Source organism: Lissotriton vulgaris, chromosome 9 (assembly GCF_964263255.1).
Source record: "Lissotriton vulgaris chromosome 9, aLisVul1.2, whole genome shotgun sequence".
NCBI lineage: Eukaryota > Metazoa > Chordata > Amphibia > Caudata > Salamandridae > Lissotriton > Lissotriton vulgaris.
The window spans coordinates 1,132,102,362-1,132,125,092 of NC_141697.1; positions in this window are offsets into that span (position 1 = coordinate 1,132,102,362).

Here is a 22,731-nt window from a genome sequence, read left to right on the forward strand (position 1 = left end):
CCAGGCCTCCCCGAAGCGCACCCAAGGACCCTTCACCTGCCGGAACGGCAGCTTCACCAGCACACAGACCGCAAAACCACCAACCAAAGGACCCAACTACCTCAGATGCTTCCTCCTCAACACCCGCTCTGCCCGCCAAACACGCCGTCGAACTCTGGGGCCTTCTCAACTTTACCTCCCCAGACGTCGCCTTCCCGACGGAGACCTGGCTGAACCCCACCTCATCTCCGACATCGCTATAGCTATCCCGGAAGGCTACAAGATCACCTGGAGGGACCGCGCCAACAGCGTAGGAGGAGGTATCGCCATTGTCCACAGGAACACCATCAGAGTCTCGGCCAACACCTACGACACCCTCAGCACCTCCGAACACATGCACTTCCAGGTTCACACCGACCCCAACACCATCCTCAGAGGAACGCTCATCTACAGACACCCCAGACCCCGACCACAGTTCAGCGACTCCATCGCCGACTTCATCAGCACACACGCCCTCGCCTCCACGGGCTACATCCTCCTCGGGGACCTGAACATCCACCTCGAGAACAATAACGACACCAATCCCACCACCTTGATTGACAACCTCACCAACCTCGGACTCAGACAGCTCGTAACAACACCAACCCACGCCTCCGGTCACACGCTTGACCCGATCTTCTCCGCAACCCCCCAAGTCTCCTTCAACCACACCAACAAACTCCACTGGACAGATCATCGCTGCATCCACTTCACCTTCAAAAAATTTACCACGCACCACCGCACCCAACAGATGCCTTGCCGCTGCTGGAGCAAAGTCACCAAAGACCAGCTAACCACCACCCTCGCCCAGAGCCTGCCCACCGACTCAACCGACCCTGATGCCGCCGCCCGCAACTTCAGACAATTGATCAATGACTGCGCCAACACCCTCCCCCCGCTCAAGACACCCTCCAACAGCCACACCCACAAGAAAGCCACCTGGTTCACCAAAGACCTCCAAGCCTCCAAACAAACATGCCGAAAACTGGAGAAGTACTAGCTCCACGAACAAACACCGGACAGCTACGCAGCCCACAAGAACGCCACTCGCGACACCATCAACTCATCAAAGCTGCCAAGAGGGCCTTATTCAAAGACCGCCTGGATAACAATGCACACAACAGCAAAGAGCTCCTCAACATCGTGAAGGAACTCTCCAACCCCAGCTCCAACACCAACAACATCCCGCCTTCGCAAGACCTGTGCGACTTGCTGGCCACCTTCATCCACCGCAAGAACACCGACATCCATGACAGCTTCAATGCCACAATTGCCCCGACAACCACCGCCACCTGCACCAACCGCCTGCTCTCCTGGACCTGCATCAACAACAAGGAAACCAACGAGATCATGAACACCATCCACTCAGGATCACCGTTAGACCCATGCTCTCACCACAACTTCAATAAAGCCAGCACAGCCATCGCACCCCATCTGCAGAAAGTAATCAACATCTCCTTCAAAACAGCAACCTTCCCGGAAAGCTGGAAGCACACCTAGATCAACGCCTTATTCAAGAAACCCAAGGCGGACCCCAAGGACCTCAAGAACCTCCGTCCCATCTCCTTGCTCCCGTTCCCGGCGAAGGTCACCGAGAAAATTGTCAACAAACAACTGACCCGCTTCCTCGAGGAGAACAGCATCCTGGACCCGTCCCAGTCCGGGTTATGCAGCAACCACAGCACCAAAACCACCCTCATCACCGCCACCGATGACATCAGGACCCTGCTTTACAACAGAGAAACAGCAGCCTTCATACTCCAGGACCTATCAGCCGCCTTCAACACGGTCTTCCACCAAACTCTACGAGCATGCCTACATGACGCCGGAATCTAAGAGAAGGCCCTGGACTAGACCACATCCTTTCTCTCTGGCAGAACTCAGAGTATCCCCCTTCCCCCTTTCTGCTCCATTGCCCCCGAAATCATCTGCAGCGTACCCCAGGGCTCTTTCCTCAGCCCAACGCTGTTCAATGTATACATGGCACCCCTCGCCCACGTCGCCCGACAGCACGATCTCAACATCATGTTCTACGCCGACAACACCCATCTGATCATCTCCCTCACCAAAGACCCTCACACTGCCAAAACCAACCTCCACAAAGGAATGAAGGCCGGCGCCGAATGAATGAGGAACAGCCGACTGAAGCTGAACTTCGACAAGACAGAGGTTCTCATCCTCGTCTCCAACCCTTCAGCCTGGGACGACTCCTGGTGGCCGACAGCACTAGGAACAGCCCCGACACCCACCGACCACGCACACAACCTAGGGGTCATCTTCGACTCCACCCTCTCCATGACTAAGCAGGTCAACGCTGTCTCCTCATCCTGTTACAACACCCTCCGAATCCACTGCAGGATCTTCAAGTGGATTCCCACGAGACGAGAAGAACAGTCACCCAGGCCCTCGTCACCAGCCGGCTGGACTATTGAAACGCCCTCTACGCAGGAACATTGGCCAAGCTCCTGAGACGAGTGGAACGCATCCAGAACGCCTCAGGACGTCTGATCTTCGACATCCCCCCACCGCAGCCACGTCACACCCCACCTGAGAGACCTGCACTGGCTTCCCCTCAGCAAGAGGATAACCTTCAAACTCATCCACGTACACAAAGCTCTCCCCAAGACCAGCCCAGCATACCTCAACAGACGACTTAACCTCTACACTCCCACCCTTCAGCTCAGCTCCGTCAGCCTTGCCCTCGCCTCAGTCCCCCGCTTCTGAAGAACGACCGCCGGTGGCAGATCCTTCTCTCACCTCGCCGCCAAGACCTGGAACACCCTCCCCACCAACCTACGGCAGACCCAAGACCTACTGGCGTTCAGAAGACCCCTCAAGACCTGGCTGTTCGATCACTAGCAGCACCCCCCCACCCTGCTCCTCGAGACCCTCACGGGTATGTAGTGCACTTTATAAGTGTCCTGATTGATTGATTGATTGATTGATTGGGCACCAGGCAGTGGATCCTTAGTTCAGGAGCTTCCAACACCCAGTGCAGTCACAGCACTGCCTCCCCCAAGCTGCATTTCTTGGCAAACTTTAACGGGTGCTGATGGGTCGAAGTGGGGCAAGTGAGCGGTTGTGGTTCTTGGAGTCAACGTCTCAGGCCTAAACAAACTCCCTCCCCAAACAAGGAGCATTGTTTACCCACAGTTCCTTAGTGTCAGTCAGTCAGTCAGTAAGAAAACTTTATTTGGTTAATTACAACCTTAAAAGTTCCTTAGTGAAAGGTGAAAGGTGAGGCGGGTTTGCCTAGAGAGACTAGAGCTGTTTGAAGAGCGTGCACTGCAGGATCTCCAGGGTCACATCAATGGAGGTGAATTTTCATGGTGCACACTTGTTAATACCAGCCCATGGCTCAATTAACAGTAGCCACAGCTGAATTGAAGTTTAGTCGTCTTTGAATGAGTGTGCCATTGCAGCACCCCAGGGCAGATCAAGAGTGGGTCCATGGAATTAGGTCTCCAAACTGCCCATGCCAGGAAATCCACCAACCTCTACCAGATCAGGGAGGAAGGTCAAGAAAACATTAAGGCTCAGTCGGGGATGACGAGATGCATGCACCAAATGGCAGGGGTGCACCACATTCTCCTTGCAGTGGTGCTCACTCTCTTTGCTCATGGTGCAATTCTTGCTACAGTTCCTAGGATCATTCCACTTCTCAAGTCAACTTCTCTATCAGGTAGCTATGGCAGGGGTGGCTCCTCCGCTGAGGAGCGTTGCGAGCAGTAGTTAAAGGAAAACCAAAATGATAATAACCTGCGTTACTATCATTTTAGTTTTCTGTTTCCTGGTGTGGGTGGGGCTGGACTGCCAGGGCAGGGGCCTGGAGGAGGAGTGGTTGCTCCACTCTACAGTGCACATAACTGTTTGGCCGGCCCTCTCTGGCCAACCATAACAGTCATGCGCATTTTTCATGCTCAGCACCCATGTTGCATTACAGCCTGGTTGCAGAACATGCCTAGTCCTCCGTTCCCCATGTGCACACTGAACCACAGCGCTCAGACCAATCACAACGCTGCTTTGCAGCATTGTGATTTGCTAGGGGAGTCAGGAGCCTGGGTGCGAGAGGTGGCAGCGAGCGGACTGAGATGCGGCATCCGGCCAGGTGGCTGGCCTGAAGGTAAGTGTCTTTTTTAATTTTTTAAAATATTTTTAATTTACACTCCTCCCCTCGTTCCCCACTCGCAGTAAATATTGGTTTCCACTGAACTATGGCTGAGCTTCTCCTCCTCTGTGGTAGACTCCTTTTGCAGGATACCTTACCTACAACATCCCTCTCTAAGTGGGCAAGGCAGACTTTTGCCCAACGTAGACGTCCAGTGCTTCCAGAAGATCACTGCAGAATTCTTTAGGTGATAAACCTCACCAGAGTAGAAGTGGGAAGTCAAAGTCACCAGCCTTCAAACTCAAAAGGTTCCAAAACACCATGAGGAGCGCTGCCTACACTGTTCAGTGAAACGTCCTGGAACCCTAATCTGGAGATTCAGCCCGTTTCAACTAGTCTGCGGACAGAGTTCATTAATTCAATGGATGTAAATCTGGAATTCTATCAAATGAGAACTGGCACTTTGTGTATCCAGGTAAATAATCAAAGGGGGAATGGATCACTTGTACCTGTAATACCAGAGTCAGGTGTGGTAACCAACTTAAAAACCCTCCTTCACGTACAGGAGCATTATAGCGGTAGATCTTGGTTCTTTGTTTCTCAAGAAACATGAAAGCATCATCATCAGGTGTTTTTGATAAAATGCTTTCCTCCACCTGGAGGTTGAACCACTGGTTTTGACATTAGTGAACAGAAATGAGATAAACAAGCATTTGCAATGCCATAGGTCTCGCATTAGGAACGTTTGAGCTATTGGTCTTGTAAATGACAATTTTTTTATTTATGTGTTGTTTTTAAAAAAAGCTGAATTAATAGCTTTGTCATTTACAATGCCAATAGTTATAACTTTCGCAAATGTGACACCTATAGCGTTTTGTATTTACATGACTTAGATGTGTTGATATTACAAATAACAATGGCTTTAAATTTTTTAAAATAATTAATACTTAAATAAAAGTGATTGTAATTTATAATGGCAATAGCTTAACTTTTGTAAATAACTTTTTTGAAGATTATGTTCAGTGTATTTTATTGTGACGAAAATCCAAGAACAGAAGTGAAATATTAACATCTTTTTGTGACATTTGTAATAAAGCTTGAAACATTGAGAGAACATATTTGGACCAGTGATGCTGTGGTGGTGCTGAGTGAGGCTGTGGTGGTGCTGAGTGATGCTGTGGTTGTTCTGAGTGATGCTGTGGTTGTGCTGAGTGATGCTGTGGTTGCACTGAGTGATGCTGTGGTTGCGCTGAGTGATGCTGTGGTTGTGCTGAGTGGTGCTCTGGTGGTGCTGTGGTGGTGCTGAGTGGTGCTGTGGTAGTGCTGAGTGGTGCTGTGGTGGTGCCCAGGGATAATGTGGTGGTGCTGAGTGATAATGTGGTGGTGCTGAGTGATAATGTAGTGTATTTTATTGTGATGAAAATCCAAAAACAGAAGTGAATATTAACATCTTTTTGTGACATTTGTAATGAAGCTTGAAACATTGAGAGAACATATTTGAACCAGTGATGCTGTGGTGGTGCTGAGTGAGGTTGTGCTGGTGCTGAGTAATGCTGTGGTTGCGCTGAGTGATGCTGTGGTTGCGCTGAGTGGTGCTGAGTGGTGCTGTGGTGGTGCTGAGTGGTGCTGTGGTGGTGCTGAGTGATGCTGTGGTGGTGCTGAGTGATGCTGTGGTGGTGCTGAGTGATGCTGTGGTGGTGCTGAGTGGTGCTGTGGTGGTGCTGGTGGTGCTGTGGTGGTGCTGTGGTGGTGCTGAATGGTGCTGTGGTGGTGCTGAGTGGTGCTGTGGTGGTGCTGAGGGATAATGTGGTGGTGCTGAGTGATAATGTGGTGGTGCTGAGTGATAATTTGGTGGTGCTGAGTGTTGTTGTGGTGGTGCTGAGTGGTGCTGTGGTGGTGCTGAATGATGCTGTGGTAGTGCATAGTGGTGCTGTGGTGGTGCTGAGTGATAATGTGGTGGTGCTGAGCGATAATGTGGTGTGCTGAGTGATAATGTGGTGGTGCTGAGTGGTGCTGCTGAGTGATGTTGTGGTGGTGCTGAGTGGTGCTGTGGTGGTGCTGGGTAGGGCTGCGGTGGTGCTGAGTGATAATGTGGTGGTGCTGAGTGATAATGTGGTGGTGCTGAGTGTTGATGTGGTGGTGCTGAGTGATGCTTTGGTGGTGCTGAGTGATCCTGTTGTGGTGCTGAGTGATGCTGTGATGCCTAGCAGAAGATGACTGGGAATAAAAGAGATGCCGCAGGCTGGTAAGAGAGGTGTAAAAATAGCCTGGTTATGGTAGTATAGGTGCGTGAAATATAGTCAATGGAGGGCTGTGAGAGAAACATGAAAAAAACTAGACCAGTGCAGCTATAGCAAGTGCTTGCTGTAAACACTGGCAACACAAAAAGATAAGCATTTAAAACATAAAAATGCCAGGGATGGCAGCCAACGTGGAGACAGTAAACCCAGGGTGCTCAGTTGGTCCTACTCACTGCTTCTTCATTTTACCAGTTGGTTAAACCACCTCACTCCACTGCATCTTGGCTACCAAGCCTGACAACACTACTCGTGTATTAAAAAACAAATCAGGCTATCACCCAGAAATTTGCTGCAGAAAGATAAAATTCGAATACTGTAGGTACCCCTTGCAATCTGATCACAGCTTCCAATGTGAAAACTGCTGAACTGGTCTTTCATCTTCACGATGTTGACAAAATAAGCACAAATGTGACGTCGAGAACGATACTGAACAGTTAAAGTGCAACTACAAACTCGCATATTTTGCCTGCCGTTTACCGATCCCAAGATTAAGTTTCATCTAACATGCTCGTGCCACCCGTAAACTACTGGAGGCCATAATACATGGGGAGGGGTCGAAGCTTAGGTAACTGAGCAAGCAACTTAGTTATGCCCCATGGAGCAGCAGAACGGGACTTGCAGGCAGAGTTGGAGTGTCAAATTACCAAGCACACACAGTACAGGAGATGGACCTTGATGGACCACAGACATGCTTTACGAGTCAGTGAGGGAAGGCAGCTCCAATAATGCCAGTGTCTCACAAGCCTCTCAGGAAAAACCTACATACATTATTCTGCCTGCCAAATTGGCGGAAGAAAGGCAAGTGGTTTAATAGTTAGTGTCAAGTGTAACCCCACTCAACAGAACCCTGTGTGGCACACGGAGTGCTGAAGTCCGAGGAGAAGCAAGGTAGCGAAAGGCAAACGAGGATTGAGCTGCCAGGCAGCAGAAGATGCTGAGCGGGTGGCACAGATGACTGCTGGAGGGATGACTATTTTTCTGTTAATGCTCGCATATTTTGCCTGCCGTTTACCGATCCCAAGATTAACTTTAATCTAACATGCTCATGCCACCCGTAAACTATTGGAGGCCATAATTCATGGAGGGGGGGGGGGATTTGGAAGCTTAGGTAATTGAGCAAGCGCCATAGTTATGTCCCATGGAGCAGCAGAGCAGAACTCGCAGGCAGAGTTGGAGAGCCAAAGCCTAGCAGAGGAATGTTGGCTAGGTCATACCCCACAGCAGCCTCCCCACACAGGCTGGTGGTAAAAAACCAGCAGATACAATATTTAGCAAGCAGACAGTGGCAATGAGGAAACTGACAGTCTGCCACTGTGAGCAGAAGGCGGCAGAGGCAGGGAGTGGGAAATCAACACTGTAGGAGGCAGAAGCACGTGGAGAAAGCACACACGAGAGGGAGCAGTAGAAAGACGGAGGAAGAAAGGTGGAGAAAGAGGAAGGATAGGGAGAAAGATGCAGATAAAGTCAGTGAGGAAGGAAACAATGGGGAGAAAGGAATGGACCTAGAGCAAGAAACATGGAGGTAAAAGGCAGAGAGGAGGCTGAGAGCGCGTGGCTAACTGAGAACATCAAAGCGGCCGAAAGGGGAAACATGTACGGGAAATGCAAGCGGCATGAAAGTGAAAGCAATTAGGGGGGAGGTGGGATGGAGGCTGATGGGTTTGATGTGTGAAGCAGGCAATCGGCTCGGGAAGCAAATGGAAAGCGTGTGCACGGACACACATGCACTCGGCAAAATCCGCATGGTTTTAGCTTTCTGGTTTGACCCCAATAGGTCTCTCTGCGAGACGTAAAAAGTGAAGTGAACAAAAGGGCAAGTGAGCTAAAATTGCTCCGCTCTCCCTACTACTTCAACTACAGATTCATTTTCTGAACTCACCTAGAGGTAAGCAAAGGCTGCTGGTAAAACTGGTGTGGTTGTGCCAAAGTTAAGGCAAGATCATTTTTTTTATTTGTGTTCTTGTTTGTTTTTCTAGTGAGCTTTGGTCCTGATGAGAACCCCTCAAACAATGGGGTTTGAAACGCGTAGAACATTGGAGTAACCAAACATATTGCGTGGTGTAAATGGCATGATTTGCAATCAGTTTCTTTTGTAATTAATTTGGGTCATCAAATGAAAAAATTGTACAGTCATCTCTCTCTCTTTTTTTAGTATAAGAACTGTTAAAGCAATATTGTTTGTTTTTTTAGTATGTGAGTGTACTATTAATATGTGTATGGAAGGATGAATGTAGAACGAGCGGGATGGTGAGAATGGTGTGAACTATTGGATAATTGTTTCTTCTGAATTGTTGTAATATTTGTGGGTAAAGTGTGTATTGTATTGTATATGTTAAAAAACTTTTTTTGAAAAAATAAACAATGGAAATGATAAAATAAAAAAGCTACAAACGAGCTTAAAGATGAAATGATGGTTGGTCTGCACATCTTTTTCTAATATGATTTGAAATTAGCAGCAGCATTGGCATTTTCTTGTGGTTGTTGGTACTACAAGCACAGCACAGATATCAGAGATAGACAAAGCCACTCAACTGGAGTATTGTTGCTTAACATGGAATTCCGTGACGAGGTAGGACGCAAAGCATGACACCGGTAGAGCTTGGATACAACCACTTGGCATGTTACTGATAGCAGAACCACACCAGATCTCTAAATAGGAGGAATATATAAAGTATCCACGGGGCGAGCTAAATTGTACAAAAACCCTATTACCAATAGCCACCATGGCGCCAGTATAATAAGAACAAATGCAGTACACATTCTCATCACGCACTAATGAGAATACCATATCAAGAAATACCTGACAACAATTAGGACAGCATACATATGTATCGGCTGCATGTCCTCTAACACTCATACGACAAATACAGACCCGTAACAGTGGCCATGAACTACTTGTGGAAGGTATATGAAATGTAACAAACCGATATTGATCTCTATTCCCATTTGTCATTTCTAGTTGGTTCCTGCTGTGTTTTAATTTAACAATAGCTATTGTAAAGATAACAATACTGATAGGAACGTGAGTATGGCACTAATTATTGAGAAATACTCCACTGAAAAATTGATGCCATAATTTACTCTACTAGTACCACCAGATGACTTGCATGGTGGTCCCTTGTCAATGTTGTTTAAAGTTACATAAGTTGTGGTTGTAACAGAGTACCCAGTGTGTGAGCAAGGGGACTGTATTCGCCCAAACGCGTAACTGGAATAAAATTGCAGCTTGAACTGATCTCCTGAGAGAGCGTGATTACTTCGTGGATGATATATATATATATGCTAAATCAAAAAAGTGCTTTAAGTATGTCTTCTATGTTCACTAATCACGTGGAACGGGTAAAGCATTGGTGAAAAAATCACAACTAAAAATAATATCATAAAAACAGTAAGCGGACTGCGTTTGCTAGTGATCAAGGATACTCTGATATCCGAAATGCGTTTGACAAGCTGAAATAAACAAGACCTGCTGTTCCACGAAAACTTGGTGTCTGTATTTCTTTCTCTGAGCATTGCCGGCTGGAAGTGTGAGAGAAGTCAGGAAACTGGTCAATATTTATATATATATATATATATATATATATATATATATATATATATATATACATATATTGACACTCTAAGCTTGTCCACCTTTGAGTAGCACACGAGAAGCAGCTTGATTTATGTGTAGGTGAGGACGGGGATCCGCTTGTAGATGCCACTCCGTAATGGATCTGCCTGACGCGTTTCGAAGCTCCATATGCTTCTCTTCAGGGGCTTTAACGGAAGTGGTGTGCGCAACCGCTAACCCACTTCTCCATTTTCCATATGACACACCCAGCAATGGGAGGCTCAAATGAGACTGTGTATTATGGGAAGTGTGGTGCGGAAAGCACACAATCAAGTCCTGTATGGACCCCGCAAGTGAGCCCGTCCTCGATCCCGTGTACGGCTGCTGTTTCACTTCCGTGACCCCCAAGGATGACGGGGTGGTGCATACTCCGCGGCTGGACGGTCGCGTATAAATTGTCGCTCCAAGGTTGTCCACCTTTGAGTAGCACATGAGCAGCAGCTTGATTTACGTGTAGGTGAGGACGGGGATCTGCTTGCAGATGCTGCTCCGTAATGGATCTGCCCGACGTGTTTCGAAGCTCCATATACTTCTCTTCAGGGGCTTTAACGGAAGCGGTGTGCGCAACCGCTAACCCACTTCTCCATTTTCCATATGACACACCCACCAATGGGAGGCTCAAATGAGACTCTGTATTATGGGAAGTGTGGTGTGGAAAGCACACAATCAAGTCCTGTATGGACCCCGCAAGTGGGCCCGTCCTCGATCCAGTGTACGGCTGCTGTTTCACTTCAGTGACCCCCAAGGATGACGGGGAGGTGCATACTCCGCAGCTGGACGGCCGCGTATAAATTATCGCTCCAAGGTTGTCCACCTGTGAGTAGCACACAAGCAGCAGCTTGATTTATGTGTAGGTGAGGACGGGGATCCGCTTGTAGATGCAGCTCCGTAATGGATCTGCCCGGCGCGTTTCGAAGCTCCATATGCTTCTCTTCAGGGGCTTTAACGGAAGCGGTGTGCGCAACCGCTAACCAACTTCTCCATTTTCCATATGACACACCCACCAATGGGAGGCTCAAATGAGACTGTGTATTATGGGAAGTGTGGTGCAGAAAGCACACAATCAAGTCCTGTATGGACCCCGCAAGTGGGCCCCTCCTCAATCCCGTGTACGGCTGCTGTTTCACTTCTGTGACCCCCAAGGATGACGGGGTGGTGCATACTCCGCGGCTGGACGGCCGCGTATAAATTGACGCTCCAAGGTTGTCCACCCTTGAGTAGCATACGAGCAGCAGCTTGATTTATGTGTAGGTGAGGACAGGGATCCGCTTGTAGATGCCGCTCCTTAATGGATCTGCCGACGCGTTTCGAAGCTCCATATGCTTCTCTTCAGGGGCTATAACGGAAGTGGTGTGCGCAACCGCTAACCCACTTCTCCATTTTCCATATGACACACCTACCAATGGGAGGCACAAATGAGACTGTGTATTATGGGGAGTGTGGTGCGGAAAGCACACAATCAAGTCCTGTATGGACCCCGCAAGTGGGCCCGTCCTCGATCCAGTGTACGGCTGCTGTTTCACTTCAGTGACCCCCAAGGATGACGGGGTGGTGCATACTCCGCGGCTGGACGGCCGCGTATAAATTATCGATCCAAGGTTGTCCACCTGTGAGTAGCACACAAGCAGCAGCTTGATTTATGTGTAGGTGAGGACGGGGATCCGCTTGTATATGCTGCTCCGTAATGGATCTGCCCGGCGCGTTTCGAAGCTCCATATGCTTCTCTTCAGGGGCTTTAACGGAAGCGGTGTGCGCAACCGCTAACCAACTTCTCCATTTTCCATATGACACACCCACCAATGGGAGGCTCAAATGAGACTGTGTATTATGGGAAGTGTGGTGCAGAAAGCACACAATCAAGTCCTGTATGGACCCCGCAAGTGGGCCCGTCCTCGATCCCGTGCACGGCTGCTGTTTCACTTCCGTGACCCCCAAGGATGACGGGGTGGTGCATACTCTGCGGCTGGATGGCCGCGTTTAAATTGACGCTCCAAGGTTCTCCACCTTTGAGTAGCACACGAGCAGCAGCTTGATTTATTTGTAGGTGAGGACGGGGATCCGCTTGTAGATGCCGCTCCATAATGGATCTGCCGACGCTTTTCGAAGCTCCATATGCTTCGCTTCAGGGGCTTTAACGGAAGCGGAGTGCGCAATCGCTAACCCACTTTTTCATTTTCTATATGACACACCCACCAATGGGAGGCTCAAATGAGACTGTGTATTATGGGAAGTGTGGTGCGGAAAGCACACAATCAAGTCCTGTATGGACCCCGCAAGTGGGCCCGTCCTCGATCCTGTGTACGGCTGCTGTTTCACTTCTGTGAACCCCCAAGAATGACGGGGTGGTGCATACTCGTATAAATTATCGCTCCAAGACAATATTTTGATCTTCTGGCAAGAAGACAGGGGTGAATGTGACAACGTTTGTGATTGGATTAACACTCATAATCTTAGAATTCAGAAAAAAACATTTCTGATAAGGGCCTCCCCTTTATTGATTTATGCAACTCCCTCACAGAAGGCAAACTTGATGACAACTACCTACCAAAAGCCAACAAACTGTAATAGCTCTTGTATGAGAGTCTTCATCATAAATCCCTGAGGGATAACCTTCCCTATGGCCAGTTTCTGCAGCTATGTCGCAATTACAGCCCGACCATTGACTATGACCAACAGGCACAACAACTAACCTCCAGTTTAGAAGCACATCATTATCCAGCACACAGTGTCAAGTTGGCATGTAAAAGGGTAAGGAGCAATAAAGGGGCAGTCTTATTGAAACTGCACATCCGGACACAGGAGTAAACCATCATCTGTTTAACCACATTCATGCCCAATTCCAACAGAATACAAAAAGCATACAGAAACTCTGGCCAATACTGCAGACAGGCTCTCTTGTTTTTCCTGCTCCTGCCTTTAAACGCACTAACAACATCAAAGATGTGATTGTGCATACTAGGCCGTGGAAGAATACCAGGCCCCCTGCCCCTGTCAGTGGATACTATCATTGTGGGTCTTGTGGTGTATACAAACTCACTGAACCCATGAAAGGAATAATTCTTGACCAGACCAATACATGAATACAATTGATGCATACTAATTGCAATAAAAAAAATTGCATATACATGATCACATGTCCATGTAACACAAGATCCACTATAATGACCACTAGACCAGTGAAAGTGAGGATAATGAAACATCCTAGCTGTATCCGCTGTAAGAAAATCACCATTAAGATGAGTACTCACCATCTCAGTCAGAACCACACCCCTGATGATATGCATTGGACCGCCTGAGAAGCGCACCCACACATGAACGAAAACACACTGTTCCAGTGAGAACAAAACTGGATATTTCATCTGGCCATGCATAAAACAGGCTTGAACGATGATATCCCCCGGAGCAAAATGAAGAATTAACCCCCTCCTGACACTGAATATACATCTTCATTTATATTCGTTAAACTACACCATCCTGTGTCAGTGTGGGTTGGGCTACTTTTTCAGAACACATTAGACAGCATTTTGCCATCAGGTACCTTTCATGTCCTTTGCAGGTGTGTAGGTCTTGATGGCCACTGGTGTAGACACCAAGCAGCTGCTTGCACTTTGGTTTGCAACCTCCACAGAGATTCTTCACCCTAGACAGACACCACCTTCTTTTACCGTGGGGTGCCTGCCACAGGGTGCAGAGTTTACCCCCCCTCCCCCATTTCTCTATTGGAGCCAATATTACAGCTGGTTTACAGCCGTGGCATAAGCTCCCATAGAGAAAAGGGAGTATGTGACAGAACAGTGTTCGGTCGCATCCTAATCAGGCGGTCAGAACCGCCGACCTGAGGTCTGAGATGGTGTCTGCCGGAGGCAACTCCGACCGACATCACAATAAGCTCCTTAATATATATCCAGCTGTTTGAAAAAACATTTGTGCCTTTGCTTTTTAGTTGCTTAAAGTACTACTACAACATTATCATTATTAAACATTAACACATATTTTAAATGCACTGGCATCTTGTTACCCAATTTTGTACATTGCACATTTCGCCTTACTATCCAGGTAAGTGTAGGCTCATTCTGAATGTGGCATGACCAAGCTAGAACATCGGATTTAGTGAGGTCAATCTTTTATTATAACTTGCATTTTTATCTCACCGCCTTCTTACATTCTTCCCATGAGAACAGCTGTTGTTTGTTAGTGTCTGTCTGGTGGTTTTATTTAATCATATGTTTTGTCCTCCGACTATTTTAATGAAAAAAATTGCTTAAAAGTAGCAGGAAATATAAATAATTTAGCTTTATCAGGCATCAGAGTGCCAGTCTGGTAATAATGCAGATTACACTTAGAATATTTGTAACGCTTGCCAGCTATTGTTCTAATTTGCATTTTCTATTTTTGCATTATATTTGCATTAGGCCTCTACCAGCTTTCTTTGAGTGTTTAATTTCTTTCACGGTGGCTACCTTATCAACTAGGAAGTGGATATTGTTCCCACAAACATCAATACCCTGTACCAGTTCAGTGATGTCATCAATCGTAATTATCAAAATGTTGTGCATTCCACAGAGAAAGCAATGCAGCTTATTTCACAAGTGGTTTCTCTTGCATGCTGCTGTGACTGACTGGCAGGTTTCGAGGTGTATTGTTGTGACAGACGGAGGCTACTTTTGGTTGCTATCCAAGATCCGCGAATACTTCTAAAATGGCGCCTCTTTTCGCACATATAAGCTTATGAGTGAGGGTCTGCATGTGTCAGTGTCAGCTTTGCTTGAATTCCTTCCTGGCCTTTTGGACAGCTGGGCGAGCTTCCCTCACGCGACAAGTGGTCGTGTGCCTCACACTGAATGAACCGACCAAGCAACGGGCAATATATCATTCAACTGCAGATTTTTAAGCCAAAGTTTATTCTGAAAAATGGATGACTTTAAAGCCAGAACGAATGTGCAGTTTCAAAGTCTCTTCACAGTGGTGTTTGTTAAAGTCACAGTGAATAGCTAGGCCTGGGTGGAGTTCCGCTATGTGGAATTACGCGAAGTGACAGAAAAACTCTGCCAAGATACACAGAGTTCAGCGAATGGCGGAGACCATTACCTTGTGTCGCTTGCGCAGATTTTTAGCTCCGGGTGTTTGTCCTGTAAAATCAGTGCACATGGCATCACACACAGCGCAAGAGTGCACTGCTTCTTTCTGCTGCTCGAGTAGAAGTTATACTCCAGTGGCAGCTTCCTCAACTCGAACGGAAGGTTTCCTAAAGCGAGCGGTAGCGACCATCCGCGGCCGTCCACATTGATAAATCTCGCTGGAAAGCAGTCTAGCATTGGATTTTCCTTGCTCGCACTCGCCATTGGCGAGCTCAAGTGGGGAAAAAACTTCACTACACTACGCATAGCGGAGTTTTTCGGAATTCCGCATAGTGCGAAACACTCCGCAAACAATGCGGGGTTCACCGCCCAGGCCTATTTATAACGTGCTTTCAGACATGTGGTAGAAAATCAGGCTGCCTTTCAAACTCTCATGGGTGACAGTGCCCAATTAAGAGAGTTTAAAAAATATGCTTTCATTGTCAGGGTCTGCACAGTGCATGAAACAACACTTTTGCTTGATTTATCTGTGACTCCTGTGGCAGCAATGTAGACATCAACAAACCTTCGAACCCACCTCGGTCTCCGATATCTTGACTCAAGGATGTCTAACTGCAGTTGTACGCTGAGTGTAATTATAATAGATGGATAACACAATCATTAGATTTAATACTGCCTATAAACCACATTGAATCCAAACCCAGCCCAGGACGGCCCCCTGGTACTCCCAGGATCTACGAGATATGAAACGGTAATGTAAAAACCTGGAAAGAAAATGGCGTTTAGACAACTCATCCTCCCGAAAAACCGCATACCGAACTGCCATAAAAATGTACAAAAATGAAATTAGAAGCACACAAGCCATCTTCTTTGAAAATAAAATCAGTGCAGCAGCCTCAAAGCCTAAAGAAATATACCAAATCGCAAAAATGCTTCTCAAACTCCCAGAAAAAAACCCAGACCCCACAATGCCCAATCACGCTGTAATGATCTAGCCGAGTTCTTCTATAACAAAATTCACACCATCTACTCCTCCTTCCCCCACGCTCAACCCCCCTCTTCACAAGCTGAGCCCACTGAGCCAGGGTTCCAACCTTCAGTCTCCCTGGAAACCCTTCCACTGTTGGACTCCACTATCTTTCAATCCATCATGGCCCATGTCAAATCTGGCTCCCCTAACGACCCAGCACCCCCGCACTCCCTGCGGACTGTCTCCACACATATTCTCCACACCCTCCTTGATCTGATCAACACCTCTCTTGCCACAGGCATTGTCCCCCCCGTTGGAAACGGGCAATAGTCAAGGCCCTCCTTAAAAAAACTTGATAAGCGTGGCTCAAATCCACCCGAGTGACTTACCGCACTCACCTATAGTAACTCTGTAAGAAGTCAGCCGGACAGTGGAGAAGAATAAACAGAGTATTTTATTAGGCCACAAACTCCCATATGAGAGGGCCCTGTCCGATCATCACCCCAAAGAGTGCGTCGAGAGGACTGACTCTCTTCATCACAGCAGTACATTATAATGCAACACAGTTCATTAGGGTACGCCCCTTCTGGAAAATTACTGAAACCCAGACAGGGGAACAATGTCCTCATACAGTAGGCATCTGTACCTGCAAGGGATACATCGCTATCTTTACTCAAGGCCGCGGAGCCAGGTTTCAGCGTCTCTGGGGCATGAGAATATTACTGATAAAGAGACTTGTTAGTTTCGGCCACAGTAAGCTGAGAAACGAAAACTGCTGTCTTAGTGAAATTCTCTATTCCTACGGGAGGGGCAGATGAGCGAGTGCGACTCGCAGATACAGAGAGATACACACAATGGAGGCACACAGGCTAAGCTAAGGAACTAATATCATCACACATATATTTGAATAATCAAGTAACAAGCGGGGATAATCCAAAACGTGCATATATACGTACTCCATCAGTTAGCCATATGATGCTAACTCACATATGAAAATAGGGATGGTTGGGGCATCGAAAAGTGAATTCTATCAAACTAAACTAGATTAAAAAAAAAAACAGGAAACTACCGACCCATTTCCTTACTGCCCTGGCTAAGCAAAACCACTGAGAAACATGTTAACAACACATTGACAAGAGTTTCTCGAAACAAATCACCTGCTAGACCCCTCCCAGACAGGGTTTCGACCCATGCACAGGACTGAGACCGCTCTCCTCACCATGAAAGAGGAAGCCAGGATGATTACGGATCAAGGAGGAACTTCGGCCATTATCCTCGTGGACCTCAGTGCCGCCTTTGATACCATAAACCATAACATCCTGCTGCACAGGCTTATCAATCTAGGAATATCAACAAACGCTATTAAATGGTTCGAGTACTTTCTGTCGGACCGCTCCTTTCAAGTCTTCGTGGGCGAAATCACCTCCTCCAGCAAACCACTCAACAGCGGTGTGCCACAGGGCTCCTCCCTGAGCCCTACCCTTTTCAATGTGTATATGAGCCCTCTGGCTGAGGTCGTTCGTCCATTTGGACTAAAAATCATCTCCTACGCAGATGATACTCAGCTAGTGGTGGCTCTGAACCACCCCCAATCCAGGCCCAGTGACATGAGGAGCTGTTTAGAAGCAGTTTTCTCATGGATGACTTCGTCTTGTCTCAAACTGAATGGAGACAAGACTGAGCTGATGGTGCTAGGCAACTCCCCACACCACTCTATTGACTCAATGTGGCCGCCTTGTCTTGGACCTGCCCCTATAGCCAGAATACAATTAAGAGCCTGGAAATCTGGCTGGACAAGTCACTGAACTTCAACTTCCAAGCAGTCAAACTCTCAGCTACCTGCTTCGGTATACTCAGGCTCATTCGTAAAATCCTCCCCCTCCTTCCGTTCAAGGCAAGACAGATCATGATTCAGGGCCTTATCCTCTTCCGCTTGGACTTTGGAAATGCACTCTATTTGGGGGGCCCCCCAAGAAACCCTACACAAGCTTCAAGTCACCCAGAACTGTGCTGCACAAACCCTCCTCCAGATTCCTCATCGTCTCCCCGTAAAATCTGAACTAAGAGATCTCCACTGGCTCCCAATTAGGAAAAGAATTGAATTTAAGAGCATGTGTATTGCACACTGTGCCTTCTGGAGAAAGGGGGCCATCATTAATCAGTCTCTGATTTCCCCCTACTACTCAAGCAGGCAGCTTAGATCTGCCTATGCCTTCCGTGTCACAGTACCCAAGATTCGGAGAGCCAGGTGCCGGGGCCGAACGTTCTCCTTCAATTCAGCGGGACTGTGGAATTCCCTCCCTCTTCACCTCTGATCACAGCCCAACCTGCTATCTTTTCACAAAAAGCTGAAAACCATATTATTCAATAAATGAATTCAGTTGCACCTTTCAATCACACACGCCAGTCCGCAGCGCTAGGACGCCTCAGGGTAGCTATCGCGCTAAATAAAAAAACACTTTCATTTCATTTCATTCATTAGCATCTCAAAGCACTCTGACTGGCAGCACAGGACTTCACCAGCTCCAGCTTCTCAGTGCTGGTATAAGGCAACACAGTATCAATCTTCAGCCCAAAGTCCAATACAGTGGTCAAAGTGCATAAAAAAACAAATGGGTACTGTGATGCTGTGTGCAGTGGGGACGGGGTAAATGAGCATAGGGGTGCGGTCAAAAGCGTGTCTTAAAACGAAATACTAATCAAAAGAGGAGTGGAACCCAAGACAAAACACCTGTAATTTCAGTCTCTAAAGGGTTCTATTGAGAGACCCTCATCAGCTAGTGTTTAATAGTGGCTTAACCAGTTTGACATGCTTCATCATCATTGGTCATGATTAAGCAGGACCTCACCCCCCAACATAAGAATATATAGGAAGGCTCCATTCTCATGAAGGTTGAGCCCACTCTGGTACACTAGGTATATGGAGTGATGACCCACGATGAAGTATACCTCTAATGAACACTAGTGATGCCCCTAGTGATCACAATTCTTTTGAGACTGGAACTACAGATGTTTTTTCTTGGGTTCCACTATTGTTATGATTACTGATTTGTCCTGGGACGGTGAGTGGATTTACCCCCACAGTCTTCTCTCTCTCTTTTGTGTGATTATGAATGATAACAAATAAATTATTCTGTAACTTTTTTGGGTATTTCACCTTCAGTTAACTAGTTTCACCTTCAGATAACTACAGATAAAATAACCACAGCTTAAGTGAAAATTTAATGTAAGTGATGTTAATGAGTCGGTAATGCACTATCGTATTGTGCTGGAAAATTGACCTCTCTGCAGGGTCACCCCCAAACGTTTTGCCTTCCTCCTCCTACTTTTTGTGACCTTGTTTATGTTGGCCTTAGAATCTGAATAATCTTTATTCGATTTCAAAGCATGTTAAAATTATAAAAGTCACAGTTTAAACATTCATTATTGTTAATAATTCAGTCGACATAATTGCCTAGGCAGATTATATTTTAAAACATTTCCATTAGATTTTTATCAATCTTTCTAAAGATTAAAGATGATAATACACATTATTACACAGTTATGCTCTTTCTTTTCCATATTATGCTTTTCAGGAATCCAGTCATGATGGACGTACAGTACACTTTTTACAGTAATTACAAATATAAAAAGTCCGGACGGCATTGCTTCTCCCCCATTGCTTTAGAAATGGCAAAATCCATCTAGTTCTTTCATTACAATACAATTTACAGAAAAGAATCACATGTATAGTAGATTGATTTGAAATATTATCGCATGGACCGTGACATAGATTTCTAGACCAATCATTGACAGCTGGAAAGCTGACCAAACGATGGATGCCATCAAACCTAAATCTTGTAAGAATGAGAGAGCGCAATTTGAATGAAAAGCATATCTGTACCATATTCACAAGCATATCGCATAAAACGTAGAACTTGTAACGTGAAGTAGCACTTGTAGCATAAATGTAGTAGCCGATGTAACCAAGGTAATAGGAAATGTATTTGTATTCACTTTAGATTAGAAGGCCCGTATACGTAGTGGGCTAATATAGAAATGTGTAGAAATGCTTAAGAACAGCAGAACGTGCAAAACCAGAATAGATGTACGTATGTAATTATAAAGCGGAGAAACGTTACGAAATGTAAAGTGAAGAAATGTGCAGCATATATAGCACTGTGTAAGCACGAGAGTATAATGTTGTATTCTATGTAAGATGCATTCGCTTATAATCAAGTGATTTGCTAAATTCGATTAGATATATAAATGTGTGTTAAAGGTTATACTGTGTAGAAGAGTTTGTAGGAATGTTAGAAAAGTTTGGTCATGTGTGATTTTAACCTGACTGACCAAGGGTTCGCAGGAGTGTAGTCCGCTGTATGTAATTTAGTGGGCTCACAGGAATCGTGGATAGCCTTGATCTGTACTTGCGAGCCAAGAGTCAAAGGTCTTGTTAAATTTAAGGTGACAATGCTAGACGAAGTTTATGGCCTAAAGTGAGATAAGAGACGCTTGGAATTTGGAGTCTTGTTTTAAGTGACCGTTCACAGGACCAAATGAGGTTACGAAAACAGTCGTAAAGAATAGAGTTCTGATGAAGTGATAGACTTTGCTCTGAAAGTGTCAACTGGAATGTCAATGAAGTCACCAGCACGAAGACGAAGATGGCGTCTAAGAAGCAAGGTCAACTTAACGGACGACGCGAAGAGACGAAGCTATGGAAAGACCTAGAGAATGACATCATGTGAATGTGTATGTGGTGGGCGTCAAAGGGGCGTTCCATCCATACGGTGATTGTGTATTTAGGGACAGCACCCAGGGGAGAAGTTAGCGCAGATGGCCTGAGGCAAAGGCGAAGAGAACAGAGCGCAAGAGAGCAGTAGGCCGAGGACCCTTAGAGAGCGGATGGGTAGGCAGAAAGGGTACTGCTTCTCGACATAAGTTACCATTAGAGGCTAAGAGAGTTTGAACTTCTTTGGAAGTCAAACTGCTGACACCTTTTTAGGGTAAAAGGACTTGCTAGTAGGGATGTCATCTAGCATAGAGTAGGGACAGATTTAACTTGTTTATTCTCTTTTTGTAGATGACGCAACGGAACCACTTTGTGCCTATGCTTTTCAATCTGCTGATTCTTGAATTGATATTAATTGTTTTCTTTTGTAGACTTAGGTTCTTTAGGGAATTTATGTTCCTTTTAGTTCCTGTATACTTGTTGAATCTTATCCTGAGAGGATTGTATATGCACTTAATTCTGATTTTATATTAAACTTTTAAAACTTTATCAGTCGTAAGTGGTTCTTCAGAGTTGCGTCAGTCTATGGGGTTGATCTAACCTATGTGGGGTTTGCCTTTTACTCAATGACAGAAAATAATCGATCCAAAAATAGACGAATGAGATAGGTATCTGAGTGATCAGAAAAGATATCAAAATCTCATTCCCCCCAAGAACATATCTGTCAAACCCTCCTATGCACCAGACCAGATATGGCTGTATACGGTAGGTTACTAAAGTCAAGTGGTGCTGAACCACCAAACGTTTGTTCATTTCCTGTGCAACTCTTAGGGGCTCTCAGGGTTCCATTAGGATGTCGGGCGGTGGCACCACCGCGGTGCTGGCGGGGCAAAAAAACACATTTTTCCACTTGCGAGCAGCGGGAAACACGCCTGCCACATTAGTATTGCAAAACATAGGTCAATTCCCGTCCGCCGCGGTGCGACGCGCACCACCATCAAAGTGCGCCCGCCACCGCCGTGGTGTGAGCTGATGGAGACTCACCGCCGTGTAGAACAACGTCCGCCCCACTACACAAATTAGGATGGCCCAAACAAGTAGACGCATCGCAGCGGAGACACTGTCCAACCAGAGATGGCGGAAGCTCGACAGCGGAACGCAATACCAGAGTCCCGGTCCACACCACCTGTTCACAACCGCCATGTGTTCCCGAGCTGTACCTGCTTCATCACTATCAACTCATGGGCCGCCGCGGACGCCGCCGCAGGTACGCAACTACACAAATACAACACACAACACACGGGCTGACACATGGTCCAAATCCACCCTGCTAGGGGCAGTAACACATCTACAAGGGCACCCACACGTGACCCACCTACCTCCAAGTCACCCCTCTGCATGCTGGACACACATCTACCGTGAACTTTCAGCAATGTCCCGGTCATGTCACCGCAGCGGTGAATGCATGCGCACAATGCAGAAGGCAGGGCCAGTCCAAGGCATGGGCAGGGCACAAAGACCCCAGGGACACACCTCCTCCCATCACACATCAGAACACCCCATGAAGGCACAGGCCATGTGCCCATCCTGTGCACTCCCATGCACAACAACAAGCCAGGTCAATCCACACCCTGCACCACACAACAAACAATCAGGGATACATCCACTGCAGGAGTGGCTGCACAGGAACACACAACACACAGCACAGTGCCAGGGAAACACACACACCACAACACCACCACACACATGGAAACAAACATGAGTACAAGCACCAAATTAACACAAACAAGGAACAAAGATACAAATGGACACACAGCCTGCATAGTCACACACATACCACACACTCACATGCAGACACCCAAAATGACAACAGCAATGGAGCACAACAAATCAGCAAGCCAAAGTGTGATGTACACAAATGGAAGGCCAT